This window comes from Drosophila santomea, unplaced genomic scaffold, assembly GCF_016746245.2.
Source record: "Drosophila santomea strain STO CAGO 1482 unplaced genomic scaffold, Prin_Dsan_1.1 Segkk104_quiver_pilon_scaf, whole genome shotgun sequence".
Taxonomy (NCBI): domain Eukaryota; kingdom Metazoa; phylum Arthropoda; class Insecta; order Diptera; family Drosophilidae; genus Drosophila; species Drosophila santomea.
Window position 1 is genome coordinate 39,969 of NW_025318935.1, and position 20,924 is coordinate 60,892.

Below are 20,924 nucleotides of genomic sequence, written 5' to 3' on the forward strand. Positions count from 1 at the left end.
GACGCAGCGCCCACAAACCGCCAAAAAGGTCAGTGTTGAAATTTCTCTTCGCACTTTCACTGAGTAACGGGTATTAGATAGTTGGTGAATTCGACTATAACGTTCTCTCTGGTTTTTATTCTAAAAGCTGAATTCAATCCATAAAAAATTCATGTAAATATTTTAAACAAATTAAAATTTATTTTTAAAACTTATTTGTTCTTCATTTTATTTTAATATAATATTTCAGAGATGGAATTGGAGATGGAGAGCTTAATACTTGTCTGAATTACGAAATTCCACAATTTGAAATGGTGTGTGGAAATGGCATCAAAATTTCATTTGTTGTAGTCCAAAAACGGATCAGCACTCGCATATTTTCGGTAAGTTAAACAGTAATTCTCTCATTAACTTTAAATTATTAAGAGTTACGCATCCGACCCTCTATACCCCTTTGGAACGCAAACTAGACAGGTGGTTTTGTTATTTTCCAATTAATGCAACAAATGTATAGAGTAAGAGGGCAATCTCGATTGGTTAAAAATTAAATAATTAAATAAGCTGTAGAGCAAAGCGTTACCAAAGAATGTTTATATCTACTAGCTCAAGGTCACTTATGGAATCAATTTAGTCACGTACCGTCACGTCTGTCTATGTTATTGTCGATAACTCGGGCTTGCATTAAGAGAAAACCAGTTTAGGAGACCGATTTTTAAAAAAATTTGTGTAAACTTTAGATGCTTAGTAGATGGGAAAAACAAAGGAACTGAGCGAATTTTCCAAAAAGCGATATAATAATTAAGTATAACTTTTGGTTCAAAATATCATTGAACGGGCAATATATATATATAAACAAGAGAGAACGCTATAGTCGAGTTCCCCGACTATCTGATACCCGTTACTCAGCTAGTGGAAGGGAGAAGGAGAGTCTTAAACACTGACAGTTTTTGGCGGTTTGTAGGCGTTAGAGTGGACGTGGCAGAAAGTTTTTTGGCAAATCGATAGAAATTTACAAGACTAATACAAAAATTAAAAAATATCAAAACATTTTTTAAAAGTGTGGGCGTTGCAGCATTGGACTGTTTGTGGGCGTGAGAGTGGGCGTGGCAAAAAGTGTTTTTGCAAACCGATAGAAATTTACAAGACTAATACAAAAATGAAAAAATATAAAAACATTTTTTAAATGTGTGGGCGTGGCAGTTTTTGTCGGTTTGTGGGCGTTAGAGTGGGCGTGGCAACATAAATCAATAAACTTGCGCTGCGTCTATGTCTCTGGAGTTTGTATGCTTAGTCTCAACTTTCTAGCTTTTGCAGTTCCTGAGATCACTTTTACTTTACGAGTAACGGGTATAAAAACACACTCGACCAAAAACGTTGCCCGTACACTCTAAAAATGCTTACCCGAAACCGCCCTAAAAATCACACTTTGCCTGTACATTCAAAAAAACGACCTAAAAAGGAGCCATTTCCCACTTGCCCTCAATTTTTAAAAAATTAACCCTAAAGAAGGAAAAATAATTCTGCCTTCTTTTAAGGTGAATTTTCTGGAGTTAAGAAAAAAGTTCTTAATTTAATGGTGATTTGTCCTAAATATGAGGAGGGCCTTTTTTAATTCTAGGGACCTTTTTTTATGAAATTCAGAAAAATATGTCTTTGTTTTTGGATAGGTGGACTTTAAACTAGGACAGAATTTTCTAAAATGTACAATGTAATGAGTCGATACATTCCACTAAAGTTAAGGTACTCTTTTCTAAAAGTGTAGAGACTAGCGTCAAGAAAAACTACCGAGTGCAAGGCGTACGAAGAGTACAAGATTGGGATTGTGTAGATAGAGTCAAGTTGTGAAGTAGTAAAAGAAGTTGGTGTGTCGGAAGGTCAATCGTTATCAAGTAGTTAAGTCTAAAACTACTACTGAAATTCGAACTATATTAATAAATTCGAATACGAAAGAAAAATTACAGAATGATATCACTAAAATTTTTTGCTGTTTCTCCAGAATATCTCATTTCTCATCGTGACTGCGAAAAAGGGAAAAAGCGAAAGAATATGTAACCTTAAGTTAATTTGCTAGTTAACTTCGCAAAACTTGCAATATAAAACCAAATTCGCAACAAAGTTGCGAATGCACCCATTGGTCAGCGGCCCGACAACGGCGTTTGCTAACCTAGCGGCTGCACCATTCCTTCAGCAAGGCGAATTGGTAAGAATCTGAACGGCAAGCGATTACACCACTAACTTCAGCTGCGCTGCCGACCTCGCTGCCGCTGTCTCTTCCAAATTGAAGCTTTCGTTAGGGTAGAATTGATTTAAGCCGATTAGTCTTAAAAACAAGAGAAAACGCTATAGTCGAGTTCCCCGACTACCTGATACCCGTTGGTCAGCTAGTGGAAGTACAAAGAAGTAATTTACACACTGACAGTTTTTGGTGGTTTGTGCAAAATCGAGAAAAAATGTATAAAAGTAACAAAAATGTGAAATAATATTAAAACATTTCAAAAGTGTGGGCGTGGCCGTTTTTGTCGGTTTGTGGACGTTATAGTGGGCGTGGCAACATGAATTGCGCTGCGTATATATCACTGGAGTCTGCATGCGAAATCTTTCTAGCTTTTAGGGTTCCTAATATCTCGACATTCATACGGATGGGCAGACGGACATGGCCAGATCGACTCGGCTATTGATACTGATCATATCATATACATTTCATATCATATGCATTTTGTTAAATTTTCTTTTGCGGTAATAACGCTGCAGTCCAGACCAACCATCTAAAACACAAAACTTTGTTTTTTATAGATAAAGTTTCTGTTTAGTGATTAAAACTCACAAATGTTAAGACAATTTGAAATTTAGTAACAATTTCTTGTTATTATCGACTGAAAAATTGTTTAAACAATTAGTTTTTACAGAAGTTAGAGTTTCAATCACTAGCGGTGACTTTAAGCTTAAAAAACGAGTTGAGCTTTATACGTGTAGCGGTTCGTTCGCAATCGTTATTGCCGACTGAAAAAAGCGGTTTGGAGAAACCACGTTTTAAAGTTTTTGGATCAAGCCTGAACTGTGTCCTGGCAAGATAAGTCCAATAATAGTAGTATTTTCAAACATTGGAATACTATTTCTAAGTATTATAGTTATCGAATTAAAGAATAAAAACAGAAACGATTTTTTGAAAGTTATCCGTAGAGTGCCCCCTTAAGAGAGGAAGACGGAGGAGTGCCCAAAAACGAATGAAAAAAAAATGATAAAACTAGACGATCAAGCTATGGAAGCTTTCCACAAGATAAAAAACGCACTGAGGCGAGGTAATTCTAAACTATTCCAACTTTGGGATAGTATTTTAATTGATTTTAATTAACAACAGATGCGTCCAACTTTGCTATTGGAGCCGTTCTGGCTCAAAATGATAGACCAGTAATATATCTGTAGCCATAAATTCGGCTCTTAAGTCTTTTAGAAATTACCTTTACGGTAAAGCAAAAGTAAACATTTTACGCACCACCAAACTTTATCTTTTTCACTTAGTAGTTGGAATGGAAATGCCAGAATTAAAAGGTGGAAATCGTATTTAGAGGAATATGATTATGAAAGTTAACACAGGCCACAACGAGCCTCCTCCCCGTCCCCCTCAATAACTCGTTCGGCCAACAACAACGCTGCGCTGGTCAAATATCGACTAGCGCAAGTGTCGCAATATCCGTTGCGACCAAAACGCTGACACCGCTGACACCAATACTGCGCTGGCTAAGCATTGGCCGACGCTGTTGTCGCAACGTCCGCTGCGGCTAAAGGGCAGCTACTCAAGCCGGGTAGATAAGCCGGTGGATTCGTCGCGGGAATGTAGTCCAATTCTGGCTGCGATCCGACCACGAAGAATTCTTGATCATTCTATCAACCTAAACCTTGAATAAATATTAAAATCAATTCATCTTCTTTTATTTGGAAATGCAGTTCTCGTTAAGGTAGTCCTTCGGACTGCCATAACTTGAATTATTAACAAGCGAGAACGCTATAGTCGAGTTCCCCGACTATCTGATACCCGTTACTCAGCTAGTGAAAGTGCGAAGGAGGTCTTCAACACTGACAGTTTTTGGCGGCTTGTGGGCGTTAGAGTGGGCGTGGCAAAAAGTTTTTTGGCAAATCGATAGAAATTTACAACACCAAGACAAAAATGAAAAAATATCAAAACATTTTTCAAAAGTGTGGGCGTGGCAGCTTTGGGCGGTTTGTGGGCGTTAGAGTGGGCGTGGCAAAAAGTTTTTCGGCAAATTGATTGAAATTTATAAGACTAATACAAAAATGAAAAAATATCAAAACATTTTTCAAAAGTGTGGGCGTGGCAGTTTTGGGCGGTTTGTGGGCGTTAGAGTGGGCGTGGCAACATGAATCGACAAACTTGCGCTGCGTCTATGTCCCTGGAGTCTGTATGCTTAATCTCAACTTTCTAGCTTTTGCAGTTCCTGTGATCTCGACGTTCATACGGACAGACAGACGGACAGACGGACAGACGGACGGACAGACGGACAGACGGACGGACAGACGGACAGACGGACGGACAGACGGACATGGCCAAATCGACTCGGCTATTGATCCTGATCAAGAATATATATACTTTATATGGTCGGAAACGCTTCCTTCTGCCTGTTACATACTTTTCAACGAATCTAGTATACCCTTTTACTCTACGTGTAACGGGTATAACTATGATACCTTTATTCTGTATCCGTTGTCCTTTTTGAGAAGTAAAAAAGTGGATGTAGCTTACCATCTGCTTTCCTTTGCAAAAGGATTGATCCGAAACCTATCGAACTTGCATCGCAGTGCAATTCTGTATCATCCTCAGGACTGTACAATGCCGAAATAGGCGTTTTTAACAGCTTGCTTTTTAATTCATCAAATGCTTCTAATTGCGTTGGGCCAAACTTCTGCCAAAAATGCTGTATAAATCTTCAGAAATACGAACACATTCCCAAAAAACTTTGAACATCATGAACTTTTTGAGGCACGGGAAAATTTTCAATCGCTTTCACACCGTCGTCATCTGCTTCAATACCCTTTTCTGATATTATATATCCTAAATATTTCACCTCACTTTGGAAAAACATACATTTTTCGATTCGCAGCTCTTATTTGTTTTTAACTAATCGCTGAAATACTTCTTTTAATATAGCTTGGTGATCTTCTATATCATTATGTCATCGAGATAAACTATCACTTTCATTTTCCTAATCATGTCGTCAAATACTTTGTTGATGAACCTTTGAAAAACAGACGGAGTATTTGTCAGCCCAAAAGGCATTCTTGTGAACTCATACTATCCTAGTGGGGTGGTAAATGATGTATACTTTATCGATTCTTCGTCCATATAAACATGGAAGAATCCATTTTTCAGGTCTAACTTCGAGAACACATAAAACATCAATTAATGGCATCGGGTATCTAACTTTCGCCGTGATCTTATTTAGTTTCCAATAATCTATGCACATCCGAATGCCACCCATTTTTTTTTTATCAGTACAATTGTCGAACAATACTCAGACTCACTTTGTCGTATAATACCATCTTTTAAATAATCATCAAGGATTCCTTGTAATTTTACTTTCTCTACATATGCCAGGCGCCTTGGCGAAAAACTAAACGGCTTGTTTTCTTCTAACCTTAGCTTCATTTCACATTTTATATTCGGTTCACTCGGTCTTTTTGGTTTAATATAATATTCTTCAATAACATTTATAAATTCGCATCTTTGTTTAAAATTTAATTGTGAACCTATCTCATATATCTTTTCATTATCATTGTAATCAATTAATAATAGTTGTTTTTCAAAATTATTTTGTTCGTCTGCGTTTGTCTTATAATGACTTTTAAATTCTTTATTTTTATTTTGATTTTCTTCAACTATCGAATCTTTTTTTATTTTAGATATTTTTTCATGTTCATTTTCAATTACAATTTTGGCCTTTACTCTTGCTCAAAAATTCCTTCCCAATAACATAGCATATCCTATGGTTTCATCATCCACGACATATAGTAACATAGGAGTATCTTTATTTGAGAATTTAACTGAACATTTTACGCTTCCATGTATTTGTAATTTACTAAAATTTAATCCAACGTAACTTAACGAGGTAGTCTTTTCCATTTTTATTTGACTTGGTATAAAACGTTTTTCAATAATACTTATAGGGCTGCCAGAATCTATGAGACATTCTATGAAAATGGGGTTCAGCATATTATTCTTTGTACAAAATGTTAATTTAATATAACTTACATAATCATTGTCCCCGCCCTTCGACTTCTTGTATTGGTTGAACTCCTTAGCCACATGTTCTTGCAAGCCACATGCGTAACAAGCCCCATCTTTTCTCTTAGGCTTGCGGCACTCTTTGGTCAGGTGGCCACGACTGTGGCAATTGCAGCACTCTGCATTACCTCGTGGCTTCTGACAATCTCATGCTCTACGGTCTTCTGGTAACTTGGGCTTAGGAACGTAGCCCAACTAACGCGACTTAGCCAGATTGCGTAGATTGACATCGTGTATGCCGTCAATGACATATTCAAAAAATTAATCTGCCAGTGCTAAATTATCCGCCAGCTGCCACTTCTCGTTGTAGTACTTGGAGAACTCCTCACCTTTGATTCAGACGCAGTTCTGTAGCTTTTGCCGCATACTCAACTTTGTTGGACATTACCAACATTTTCTCCAGGTGGCTTAACATTTTATCCGCTGTGTCCATGGTAGCGCTTGTGCTTGAATACAGCCATATTTCAGCATCGCCCTTAACTTTGTAGTGAATCAGTGCACGCATCATATCGTCGCCTACCTTGAAATTTTTCTGGACATTCAAAAGTTGAGATAGCCAAACATTGAAATTGTTTTCGCCATCATATACCTTAACGATCTCCTTTAAAATTTCGAAAGAAATGCTTGAGTCTGTGTCGTTACTTCGTTATTGTTTATTTTTTAACTGGTCGATCTCATTTTGCAGCTTCAATATTTTCAACTCATTTTCCAGTCTTTGAATATCGCTGCATTGCATAGTTACATTGTTGCGCATCATTTGGTTTCCAAAACATTGTTCCGGCTCCTTGTTGCCGCCATTTGCATCTCAGGATCATTGTTGCTAGCCATCGGGATCGCGAAACATTTGTTGGACTCATTGTTGCTGGCGCTCACCATCTGCCTCTCGGAACATTGTTCGATCTCATTTTCGTTGTTCACATTCATTTCACAAGATCCCGTTACTTTTCGCGAACCTTCTGTTTCTTGCATTCCTTTGTATGTATGTGCAAACGTCGCCGTCATCGTGTCGCCGTCGTTGTCGCTGCTTTTTGCTATCTCGTTTTCGCTACTTTGTTCTTCGCCGTTGCCGTTGTTTTCATCCCTGTCTATTTTACCGGTTTGTTCTGTGGCGTGGATTTTTTCATTGCTTTATTTTTTTCATAGCTTTTAGTTCTTTTAATGTATAATGTATATAATTGCCACGATTACAATTCATAAATGCCTATTTATACCCGTTACTCGTATAGTAAGTAAAAGGGTATACTAGATTCGTTGAAAAGTATGTAACAGGCAGAAGGAAGCGCTTCCGACCATATAAAGTATATATATTCTTGATCAGGATCAATAGCCGAGTCGATTTGGCCATGTCCGTCTGTCCGTCCGTTTGTCCGTCTGTCCGTCCGTCTGTCCGTCCGTCTGTCCGTCCGTCTGTCCGTCCGTCTGTCCGTCCGTATGAACGCTGAGATCTCAGGAACTACAAAAGCTAGAAAGATTAGATTAAGCATACAGACTCCAGAGACATAGAAGCAGCGCAAGTTTGTCGATTCATGTTGCCACGCCCACTCTAACGCCCACAAACCGCCCAAAACTGCCACGCCCACACTTTTGAAAAATGTTTTGATATTTTTTCATTTTTGTATTAGACTTGTAAATTTCAATCAATTTGCCGAAAAACTTTTTGCCACGCCCACTCTAACGCCCACAAACCGCCAAAAACTGTCAGTGTTGAAGACTCTCCTTCGCACTTCTACTAGCTGAGTAACGGGTATCAGATAGTCGAGGAATTCGACTATAGCGTTCTCTCTTGTTTTCTTTTGAAATGATCACTTGGGTAGGTCCGACCACTTCGCGACTCTTATAATTAGTTCTTACATTCTAATATTGCAATAGGGCTTATACTACTATACTTATATACAATTACTACCTACTACTACTGTTGCGAAAAATTAAAAGTGTTCCGATCGATTCACTCGGAAACCGGATACAGCTGATAAAGTCTTGATATTTATAAGAATTGGTGAAAACTTTGAAATGCAAACCAGTCCATTGATTTATAAATGCAAACTACCATCTCTGTCTTTAATTAGAAGCGTAATAATTTTGTTTGTTTTGTATTTTTAGGGGAGTGGCATTCAACTTGAAAACCCATTACCAGGAACTGTCATTGACCAACATATAACAAAATCAAAAATGTACGATTTTTTTTTGGTTTCACAATTTGTACGACAGGGTACTGTAACCCCAACTCATTATGTTGTTTTACGAGATGACTGCAATTATGGACCGGATATAATTCAAAAGTTAAGTTATAAACTTTGTTTCTTATATTACAATTGGGCTGGTACATTACGAATTCCAGCTTGTTGTATGGTAAGTAATACACCACCTGATTATCTATAAATCCACAAAGATAACTTACGATACTACTAACGACTTTTATACGGTGTCTAGATTTGCATAGCCTTTTGTGTAATGCGTTTGCAACAATATTATCATATCGAGTACAGTGTCGTTAGGTCATTTCACAGCTTATACACATATTCATATAAGTGAGATTAGAGAAAAGGAATTGCTGCGACTATTATATGTTATAAGTTGTGTAAAGAAATTAAAAAAATTTTCTAAGATTGAATCACAAAGACCGTTTAAAATGGTTAAATTAAAAATATATTTTAAATGAAGAACAGATAAGTTAAAAAATGTTTAATATTTAAATATATGTAAATAAACGCCATAAAAACAATTGGGAAATGAATGCGTATTCAAGCTATATATTATTGATCAGTATAAATAGCCGAGTCAATATTGCTACTTACGTAATCGCTGTAACCACAGTCAGTAACGTGTTGACATGGGCCGATGGTTTGATGTTCATTCTGAAAAGCACTTACCACGGACTCATATTTAGGATTCCCGTATATTACATATTTGACGTTCACGCTGAGAGTTTTCATTTCAATTTTTTTAGATACATTGTCCGTAAATTTTAAAAAGATTTATTTCTTTGTATTTAGGCAATCGTGTTTCTATTATTTTTTTTATTACCTTACTATTGAATCTTCTTGTATTAGAACTAACAATAAGTTTTAAAATCGTAACAATATCAAATTTTTGAACATATATTTAATTTTTCCAACTGTTCTTCGATTATAAGACAGACCCCCCTATACATTTCTTCGCTGGGATGGTAGGCCTTTAGGCTTTAAGTTGATATTTTTGGCTTCAATGTGCTTGCGCCAAGTGTGTCTTCTCTCGAGATGTACTCCCAGGTACATTACCTCATCTGCTCCTGGGTGTGGTATGTTGTTCAGCAAAAGTGGTGGGCAGTCTTGTCTGTTACAGTTGCGATAACAGTATTAGCACCATAAGCACATTTCGTCTTTGTTCCAGCGTTTCTGTATTTTCTGACACTTTCATCATTTTACTCACTAAACTTAAATACTACAATGATTTTCAATCGAAATAACAAAATTAGTAACAGATCTAACGGATATTTTAAAATTAATTGGCAAAACAAAAAAAAACCTTTGTTGGCGATGACAGCTGCGCATCGTCTTGGCATGGAGTCCACCAAGTCCTGGCACCGTTTTAGGGATATTTTACTTCAGGACTCGTTAATTATACCCAAAGTCATTCGTTGTTAGATGGCTTTGAAGCTGCAACTGCTTTTCTCATATCTTCTCATATATCATACCAAGAATTTTTGATTGGATTACGGCCTGGGGACTGTGCAGGCCAATCCAAACCAGGAACAGATTTATTTTGGAACTAATCCTTGGCTTTCCTGCTGGTCTACTTGGGATCATAGTCTTGTAAGTTGTATTCGGCAAAGGGTAGCATCATCGTCACCAAAATATCTACAAACACACGTTGATCCATGATGGTTTTTAACCATGGTATATTATGGTATAGCCCCAACTACATAATACGAGAAACAAGCCCATACCATTACACTGGATCCTCCGTGTTTAATTGCTTCTACTGTGTAATTTGGCTTATACTCGGTGTTCTTAGGTCGCCTTACATACGATTAAGATCCATTGCCACCAAAAAAAACCGCCTTGCTCTCATCTGACCATAAAAAGTTCGTCCATTCTTCGCATGGCCAATTTAAATTTTCCTTGACGAACTAAATGCGCTTGGCTATATGTCTCCTTTTTAAAAGAGGGACTTTCCTTGGACTACAGCCTTTTACACCTTAGACATGTGTGAACTGTTTGCACTGTTGAGATCCTTTTTCAGGTCGGTAGCAGCTCTCGGGCACTAGCATTTTAAAGAGATGGGTGCCCAATATTTGTTTTCTCCCACGTTTTTCGGGATTCTCGTTGTAGGTTATTGCATTTCCTATCATTTTGTTTGAGCATTGAAAGATTTGACCAATATTTCTGTGTGATTTTCCTTCAGAAATTAATTTTTTTAATCATGTCATAATCATTTTTTTAATCATGTCGTTTATCTGAAGTGCAATGCTTTCCTCATCCCATTTGAATAATTTTTTTTAGAGTATGTTTCAAAAATCATTTTTGGATGGGAAAAATAAATAGCATTATGCAAAAAATCAGTATTTGGTCCTATCGGTACCTCAACCGTAATTTATTTGATCGAGAACAAAATACGTTATTGTGGTGCTATTATTTTACCCGCAGCTGTAAGTGTAAACGTCACGTGCTTGCATTTTTGCTCGTTTACTGTAATTCGCAAGTCAGAGAGCCACTTTTCAATGTATATGAGGTGCAATGTCAGCTGTGCTGTAGCTTGGATCGGGGACCTTAGGATAGCTGTGCCGTCGGCAAACGTGGATAAGGTAAGGCGACTATTTGTAGTAATGTCGGCTTTAAATGAGGTATAAAGTGGGACCAAGGACGCTGCCTTGGGGGACTCCAGCCTCGATTTTATGGCAGCGGAAATGGCAGTGTTACACCGCACTGCAAAAGTTTGGTGATTGCGTTGAAGTGCTGGGTTATGTATTGAACTGCAGATTATGGAAGCTCGATGATCATTTCCGGAGCCAGGAGATTTTTTCAGACTGAGATTGTCTTTAATAATTTTGGTTATTTCTTTTGGACAGAATACAATTGAGGTGTGTTGCTGGTGGGAGTTAACGGGTGAAAAAGTGAAAAGTTTCGCAAAAGTGCTAGAAGCCTCGTTTGGGGTAAATACATTTTGAAGGTGAGCAGCAAATGTGATGGCTCTGTCTGCGTCGCTACGGGCGCAGCCGCCTGAGGAACGAAGAGTGAAATGGGCTCTCCACAGTGACTTGTGTTTTGTGCCTGTTGGAGAAAGTTGCTCGGCGCCGAACGTTTTCCTCTTCTTGTTTTGCAGATGGATATCTGAACGATTGTCATTTTCTACGTAAGCGTCGTTTTTCGTGAACGAGTTGCTCGATTTGTACGTTAGTATTATTCTCGGGTTACGTGTAACGTTCGTGATTTTAGGTGTTGCAGTACAAGCTGCTGCCGTAAGAGCGAGTGCTTCTCATGTAGAAATGGAGCTTGGTGTTCCACATAGCTATGCGTAAGGTAAGCATTATTTATTTAGATTTTTGGGATACAAGTATTTGTATTTTAAAGGTTTTTATTTACCCATCATGTCTTGAATGAGGGTACGTCATAAATTCCATCATGCTCTGTTGTAAGGCTTGAATCCTAGCTTCAGTTTTTGTTTCGTGTTGCTCAGATGGCCTATAGTTTTGTTGTGTGCACTTCATGTGGTGGTTGAGAATTTTGCATTTTGTTTGTTAGCTTGGCAGTGTTTGGAGTCGTGGAGATCTCTGCGAAGTGAGCACTACGATCTCGTATTCTTGGCAGTTAATACATTGTACAGGAGCTTTACGTTTATGCGGCTTTTCTACTGTAATCTTACGGTGCAGAAGGAGCTGAAGTTTATAAATTGGGTGAACCTCGTTTTTTCTAAAATGCTCGTTTTCTGTTTCAAGCTGTATCTTAAAGAGTGGTTGCGGCTTCCTGTTTCTTTGTTTGATATTGAACACACTTTTGGCGCACAATCCCTTTTTTCTTTAGCGCCTCAGTTATCTCCGGGTGTTACATCAGACTCAATGCCTATTAATACTACTTGAAGGCCTTTGCTGATTTTAAGCTGGTAGGTGTAGAAGCATATTTGGTTTTCAGTAAGGTAGTTTTTGACCTTTCTGTAGTTTTCCTCCGTTTTCTTTTAAAGCTAGATTTCATTAACAGTACCTGTTACGAGGGGAATTATATGAAAGTAATCCTTTCCTATAAGGCCAACCACAGTATTTACCAGACCGCTTGTGCTCTTTTTGCGGATGTAAAGTGGTGGAGTCTTTGTTTTCTTCGGTTCATTATCGACGGGTTACAGTAGCATGTCCTCAGTAATGTCTGCCAGCAAAGCGAATCTGTTAGTATATTCGGGCACTCCATTATTGACCAAGATGGTATTGTTGCACATATTTTTTGGCTTGACCTCTTTTAAGAGCAAAAATCCACAATGAATTATAATTATTTGTCATATAACTTTTGTGAAGAATAACATTTTTTCTTTATCATCACCCTTTGTATATTATTATCTTGCATGGTAAATATTTTCCTGTAACTATTTTGTTAAGCAAAGTATCGCAGTAGCCTTAAGTACATAGTAATTTAGGCAAGCAAAGTAATAGATTTAAGTTATCTCTAAGAGGCCGTCCAAACTATCAAATAAGTTAGGAGAATAGCTTAGTTTCCCGCCGAAGCTAATACGCAAAGCTCGATAGGGGAAAAAAACCTTAGTCACCACAACGAAACCGAACATTGGGGAATTTAAAAAAAAAACGTTCTTGGTCAAACACGCGGACGGAACAAGTGGCGGAAAAGTTCAATAATCGAAAGGAATCAAACCCCAACAGCGCGAAGCTGGTTTTTCCCGTGGTCACTAGGATAAGGAAGAGCAAGCTGGACACTGGCGGCGGAGGGTGAGCATTATGAGTGCGACAGGGATAGATATGGCTAAGCAAGGAGCAATAAAACAATCAATAATTTTGTGCTAACTACAATTGTGCCGCCTGCAGTGTTAGCGGCGACGGTGCCGTCTGCGTGTAACCGGGCCCGTTCGCATTAGCCACCAGTCTCGGCGACCCAAGCAAGCATTTACGAAATATAACATTATAATACCCCACCTCAACTGTCTCAAGATAATAAATTAATCTGAAGATTTGTTAGCAAAAATCGATAAGTACCCGTATAAACCAGGTTGGAAAGTATGTATGTATGTGCAACAGTCATGTTGCCTTCATATACTCCTGCATAGCAGAGAGTAGGATAGAGAGCAGATGAATTGATTATCTTTACTGTCTTTGTAGCTTTGTGGTATGTGGCTTTGTATGTGTACCTATGACTTGCGCGTCTGTCGATTGATGAAAGCGAGCGTGTGCAGTTCTTACAACAAACGGACACAAACATTAAAAGATTAAAGTTCCTATTTATTTCATGCTGGTCTGATAATAATTCAATCTATGATTGAAATCCACAATATTATTAGCATAATACCATAATATAATATATACAATTGTTGCGGGAGACCCGGATGACTAAAGAGCTGATAGCGCTGCCAAACGACAGCAATGAACGCAAGGGGGGCCCAGCTAATAGTGCTGCCAACCGACCAACAGACCTGTATGGATCCCTACATCCACATGGTAGATTAAAGCCGGAAGTTCACTTGCATCAATAAAAAAACTTTTTACTGTTTTCCCTAATTCGCCTAAATTGGGAGCAACCCTAACCTCCTGAATCCAGAAGTTAATTAACATCTCGTCCCCAACCAAAGTAGAACAATGCTTGAAGCAGTCATTATTTGTAATTTAATTTCTGATTATTTAGATAGTCCCGACTAGGTTAGCCGGCTAAACATTTCTGTGCCAGGTAGATGGGATATACATTACGTTTCCTTAAGTTTTATTCAGTTCAATAAGAAACTGCTGCGGTTTCGCTTTTCTCACAGGCCACCAACCACTGACTCACCAATCGATTTGTGGGAGTTTTAAGGGTCCTCACAATATTAATTGTGATATACTCTTCTATGAGTATATAACATTTTTTTATCCAATTAAATAATAAATAAATAACCATAAATAATAAAGCCTGTTACCAGGAATGGTTTTAAGAAATACTTCACTGCACTATAAAAATGTCCAAAATTACAGGTACAATTTATTCAACTAGGGTGCATCCATTAATATCAACTAATATTAAGTGCAACTAGTTAAAGTGCGAAAAAGAGTCTTCAACACTGACAGTTTTTGACGGTTTGTGGGCGTGGCAAAAAGTTTTTTGGCAAATCGATCGAAATTTAGAAGACTAAAAAATACTAACAACATGAATCGACAAACTTGCGATGCGTCTGTGTCACTGGAGTCTATATGCTTAATCTCAAATTTCTAGCATTTGTAGTTCCTGAGATCTCGACGTTCACACGGACGGACAGACGCACGGACAGACGGACATGGCCAGATTGACTCGGCTATTGATCCTGATCAAGAAAATATACTTTATATGGTCGGAAACGGTTCCTTCTGCCTGTTCATACTTTTCAACGAATCTAGAATACTCTCTTTTACTCTACGAGTAACGGGTATAATTAAGGATTGCAGCGAACTGAAGTATTCTCAGATGGACAATATTTGTATAGAAAATAATAACGCTTATCCTCGAATTAAATTTGGAAGTCACAATGTGTTCAATATCTTAACAGATAGGGATATAGAAGAAGAATCTCAATAAACGTATCGAAGTGAAACGAACCAAAATAAGAAGAAGAAGTTCTGGAAAAAGTAAAAAAACTTCTAATAGCCCATGGGACAGTAACAGCTTTTTTGCGAAAAATAATATAAGTAGAATATTGCTAGACTCACGTGAAATCAACACGATGTGTAAAATAATTGTTTCCTAATAGGGATGGGATACTTACATAACAGAAAATGGACATGAAGCATATCTACGGCAAAAAAGAACGGTACCGTTTGCGCTTCGCCCATCTACGAACGCGTTATCTAAACGATCCACTAATGTTGTACGATGATTTTGCGGTGCAAAATCTATATTATGTCCCGATAAATGAAGCAAAGCCTAACTTCTGCAAGGATTGGATACCAATATATGTAAGAGAGAATGCTACAGTCGAGTTTCCCGACTATCAGAACAAGAAATTTCAACATTTTCTGGAATATCGGTAGAAATTGGGAATATCAAAAATTTCCCAGATGATTGGACGTGACAGTTTTGAGCGGCGTGTGGGCGTTAAAACGAGCGTGGCAAAAAGTTTTTGCCAAATCTATAGAAATAAAATATATATATATTTTATATATATCAAAATGAAAAAATGTTAAAAGTGTCCAAAAGTGTAAGTGACGTTAGAATGGGCATGGCAAAAAGTTTATTTTGCAAATTGATAAATTTCTATCATAATAAAAAAATTAAAAAATATCAAATATGGCAATTGTTAGCGTGTTATAATTCCTGGTTCATACGGATATACGACGGTTGGACGAACAAGGCCATATATGTATACATCGTCGGAAACGCTTTCTTCTGACTGTTACATACTTTAAAATGAATCTAGTATACCCCGAGATCTCAGCAACTATAAATGCGAGAAAGACTCGAAAGAAGCCTAAGCTTTTCAATCGATTTGTTTTTATTTACTTTTTTTTTTATTTTTCATCCCAATTTTTATGGATTTTCTAAAAAAAACTTGTATTTATCGAGTATTCTGAAAATAGATCAGAAATGGGTATATTGCAGGCAGCTATGAATAAAGTTCGTAACAGCGTTGCCACCTGAAAACATGTTCGATATTTTTAACAGCTAGTAAGTAATAGTGTCGCCCGAAACTCGTTAATATTTTTAGACCTGTGCGTATGCAGTTCGAAACAAGAGAGATCGCTGTAGTCGAGTTCCCCGAGTATCTGATACCTGTTACTCAGCTAGTGGAAGTCCAAGGTCCAGCCCGGTACCGTTTGACCTGGCTGCCCCTGACTCCTTCTGCATTCCAGCCTTCTTCGCTATTGCTAGGCAGCTCTCTTACACTTCGATTTGTGGGGAGTTTTAAGACTCTAAATGTAAGAGATGTATTTGTACGACTTTTAGGGCAACAAGAATTTGCGAAAATTTTGAACATGAGGCTGTAATCGTTAGTAAACTATTGTGCCAGCGTTCGTTGCATGTTTTGGTTTTCGTTTCTCGTGTATATGTTCAAATTTTAATGTTAATCTAATTAAAATGTAAGGATGCTTTTGCTGGTATCAGTCCGCCCAGGGTCCTCTTTATATTTTTTGTTTGTCTACTTTGCCTTTATTTATTGAATCTTCTTATTTTTGAGACTAGCAATAAGATTTTGCAATTTTTTACTATAACCTAACTAGTGAGTAGAAATGGTCCTGACGAATTATGGCTGGGTTGGAAGGTCGGTACGTTGCAGGCGAATTCGGTTCGAAACCCGAATCAAAACCCTTGCGAGGGGATGTGAGTGAGCAGAGTTTTTCATTTTAGGACGTTTTTTGCTTGTCTATTTAATCTTTTACAACGAGAATGCCGAGGTCCATGTGGATGTTTTGGTTTCGAATATACCGTGGTTCGCGGGATCGTGGATTGAGCGCGATGTATGTCTTTTATGTTCCCCAAAAGCTGGGAGCCATACGTCCAGATTGGCTTAAGAGTGGAGGTGTAGAGCAGGACCTTGAAGTCCAGATACAAGGGCGATTGGGCGTTTATGATCCAGTGGAGGCTGCTGGCTTTCAGTCTTAGGTATAGCAGAGGTGGGTATTGTTAGTCGGTCACTCCCAAGTGCGCTGCCTTGTGTTGTATTGCACCTCACTGCGAAGGCTCTGTTGTAGAGGTAAAAATCAAGGAGTTTATGAGTGCTCCCATGCAAGTGTGTTTTAATTTTATGCATAAGTCCTTCGAGACAGACGCGGTCGAATGCTTGATATCGCGCTGCAATATTCTCTAAGCTCGAAGACTGTGCGAATCTTTGATGTTATTCTGTTAACTCTATCGATCTATTTGTTTTTTTACTGAATCCAAATTGATCGGAGAGCTTAGTTTTGGGTGAGCCCAGACGCTTTTTTTCCAGAACCAGCTATTCAATTAGCAAGCATCTTAATTTCCACATCTTTCCGTTTTGGTTTTGAAATTCTGGCTGCTGTGAAGAGTACCTCTTTCAGAGCGGCGGTAGAGCAGTCGATGTCCGCTTCTATATTTAGTTGACGAGTAAGCTCTATGTAGGAACTCACATACTTTCTGTATTCATTCATTTGTTGTTGTGCGACGTCAGCCTATAAGGGTGGTCCGTAATTTCTGGGCTTTGAAGAAGGGTTATCATCAAAGGCGAGTGGTCAGATGAGAGATCCGGTAGGGCATGGCGTCTATTAGATTTTGTGGGTTGTTTTTGGGAGGTGGGCAGTAGACAGCGGCAATGCAAATGTTACCGTTTCATGACTGCACTTTGGTGTTTGATGCGTTCTCTGATTAAGATGCCGGTTCCAGCGTGGGCTTCACCATCCCGATGATCTGTGCCGTAGAAGGTCTAACCTCTTATATGGAAGTTATATAGCCCAGTGAGGTAGGTTTCAACCAGTTATTTCGTTATTTCAAATTTTTGCCGAGAAATGCCGTTGGCATTCCACATGTGTGTAGCCATTCATTATTTGGACTGTTGCGCTACAAGCAACTGAATCACCATGTTCTGGTTCTAAAGAAGAGTTTGCATAGTAAATCTCATATACGACATGAGTTCTGTTTTACTTTGTTGCATGGTGACCAGCATAGTTTCCAAATAGCTTTGCGGCTGCCTTGGGACCTGTCTGTTCGTAGTGCTTCAACATAGGAGATCCTCCAGGTACTTAGACACAGCTCGGAAGTGTTCATTGGATTTCGTTTGAACTTTGGTTTCGGGGATGTTCCCTTTAATAAACGAAACAACATGGAAATTATCGTCCCCGACCAGCGCAACAATTTTGTTGACCAGTGCGTTTGCGCTCTTTTTCTTTATAATAGGAGGGGCTTTGGTTTCTTTTGGGTCTCCTGCTCAACTCTTTTGGATTGTTCTCCGCCTCTTCTAAGATGGAAAAACGGTTATCATTGAGATTCCTAGTTTGTTGGTACGGTTGATCCTTGGGGTAATACCAACCGTGTTTAGAGGACTAAGCTTTCGCTTATGATGAAAATTTTCTCTTTTAGAAACCTTTCAAGCTGGGAGACTAGAGTGAAACAGATTCGGCCGTTTATACTGATCAAGAATATTTTATATAGTCGCTAATGTTTCCTTCATTGCGTGGCAAACGTCTAAATACTCTTTTAAAGGGTATACAAATTTAATATTTATTTATTTGTCTTTGTTTACATCACTGAATTTAATAATTATAAGAAACGTTTTCTACGTTACGAAAAATTTCAACTGATTGGCTAAGATTTTAGGATTTAGAATAGGCAAAAAAAGGAAATGATTTTTTTCCGGCGTTGATTTTTTCTTATCTATGCCTAAGAGGACTGTATCTGAAAATTATAATTTAAAACTTTTATCATGCAACATCTGTCTGTTCTGTATTACGTAGTTTTTACTTACTTGACACTGACGCCAAACTTGAAATAAACTTAAGCTGTCTCTGTATGCTTTATTTGGATGCCTTAGTTCTGATTGCTTTCTACAGTTTCATTCAATACGAAAGGCTAACATAGTGATCGTAATTTGAACCATTTCTTTATTGAAATATTATATCAAATAACTTATCTATATATAAACATATATATTCACCGAAGTTTGTTTTTTTGCCATTTACTACGAGTCATTAATATAATTTTAAATATTTTTTAGTACGCTCACAAATTGGCTTATTTGATTGGACAAAGTATTCAAAGAGATGTGGCTGGAGCACTTTTGGAAAAGCTGTTTTATCTTTAAGTTATAAAATGAAAACATGTTTCAAACAATACATAGAATACCATTAAAAAAAAAATAAATAAATATTTTTGAAAACTAAAATTAATTCTAAAAAACGTTGTACTTTTCTATAATGCGCAAACTGTTGTTGAAGTAGTTAAAAATAAATTGAAAATACATTTTTTGATGGCATATTATTCGACAGCATCCTAAAGGCGTTGCAAAGACAACTTGTTCACTAACCGACGAACTGTGAGAAATGGCAACAAAAACGGTGATAAACAGCCCGTTACGAGGTACGGGTATAAAAAGTTGTTCTCTTTATATTAACAACGCGTCTAGTATATATTTGTCTGCCTTTCTGGTTGTAGGCAGGTAACAAAAACATTTCAGCATATTTTCGACCTCTGTCATCTTTTGAAGCTCTTCAAAACGGCTGATATTCTGGAACCCTGGTGTATGTTAAGTTAATTGCCACTTCTTTGGACCTGGTGCGCGATATCAAACCGCCAACATGAAACTCAATATTTTGTCAATTCAAGATTCAATCAATAAAGTTCGTGAAGTTTTTAAATAACGCAATGACAAATTCTACCGGCTGGGACTAGTATTATCTGCAGGACCCTCACAGTTCAACAATGGGATTGGGGTAACATTAGAAATCACGACAGTCAAGAACACATTCGTCGTTAGCCTAACCATTATCCTACTAAAGCCGTACATGCAACTGTAACCTAAATAAACAACTCAGCTTAACCGACACGAGCAATTTCGAATATGAATATATACTCGTACTTGTAAGAGAGGCTTGTTTCAATTAACAGGTACTTGTGCTGCCGATGAGGAAACCCACGATCCGCGATATGAGGTTTTGAGGGAAGGTTTCTTAGTTATCATTATGTCAATATTACGTTGGACGCCGAAAAAAAGTATATACGATTTGTGCAGTAACAAAAGCGCGTTCTCATTCACTGGTCCCGAGGATTCCAGAATTCTTCGCTTTTCTAGGCCGCACCTTTGATTTTATATATAAGTTAAGCGAGACTATTTCTCGCAGTGTAGCTACGACTCTCGTAGCCGCATAGCTCACCTAGTAACTATGAACAGCATTCCAAATAATTTAGCGAATCGATGGCTGGTCCTGAGATTAGTTCCCCCGATGTAGAGAGGAGTAGAAGAGTTCGTAGTAACATCGTTATAATTTTAATTAGTAAGCATTTTTGCCGCCGAATACGTCGTCGAGTTAGTGGGCAAGGCGGGGGTTCGCCCCCCTCAGCGTTTCGAGGAGTGCACTTAAAAGTGCCTGACCGTCGAGTGGCGCGATGGGGAGAGCGCAGTCGATAGGGGAGGGGGGAAGGTTCTTGGAGAGGGTTCATAACTTATATAAATATTTATATTATACTTTTTAAAAGCGCCCGAGTTCCACCCGTACGGCTCGATGCGCGAGAGTATACACGCGATATAGAAAAGAATACAGAATTGAATTGTTTAATAGCGTCAGATTAGAGATAAAAGGATAAAGTCTGTAGGGGTCATGCAACTCAAAGATTGACAATGATTTAAGATTAGGGGAAAGTAGTTTCTAGTGAATCTACTTAGAACAGAAAAGTTAAGCCGACTAACCAAGTCGCTACTATCAACTTCACTACGAATATGCTTAAAGAAAAGGAGTGGTTCTCCTTGCGGATCTCCGTGCCTCTGAGCGCCCCTTAGGCCAACTTGCAACTGCAGGGCTAGCGCGACGCGCCTGCGGCTTTGCGTCGTTTTGCCGGACCGC

At 38.2% G+C, this 20,924-nt stretch overlaps 1 long non-coding RNA gene across 1 annotated transcript; it reads left to right on the forward strand.

The window, feature by feature from the left end:
* Window positions 1-219: 219 nt before the first annotated feature.
* On the forward strand, window positions 220-19,232 carry LOC120457498. Its single transcript, XR_005616981.2, has 3 exons — window positions 220-362; window positions 8,378-8,626; window positions 19,082-19,232. It is a non-coding gene; the product is annotated as an uncharacterized LOC120457498 (long non-coding RNA).
* Window positions 19,233-20,924: the final 1,692 nt, after the last annotated feature.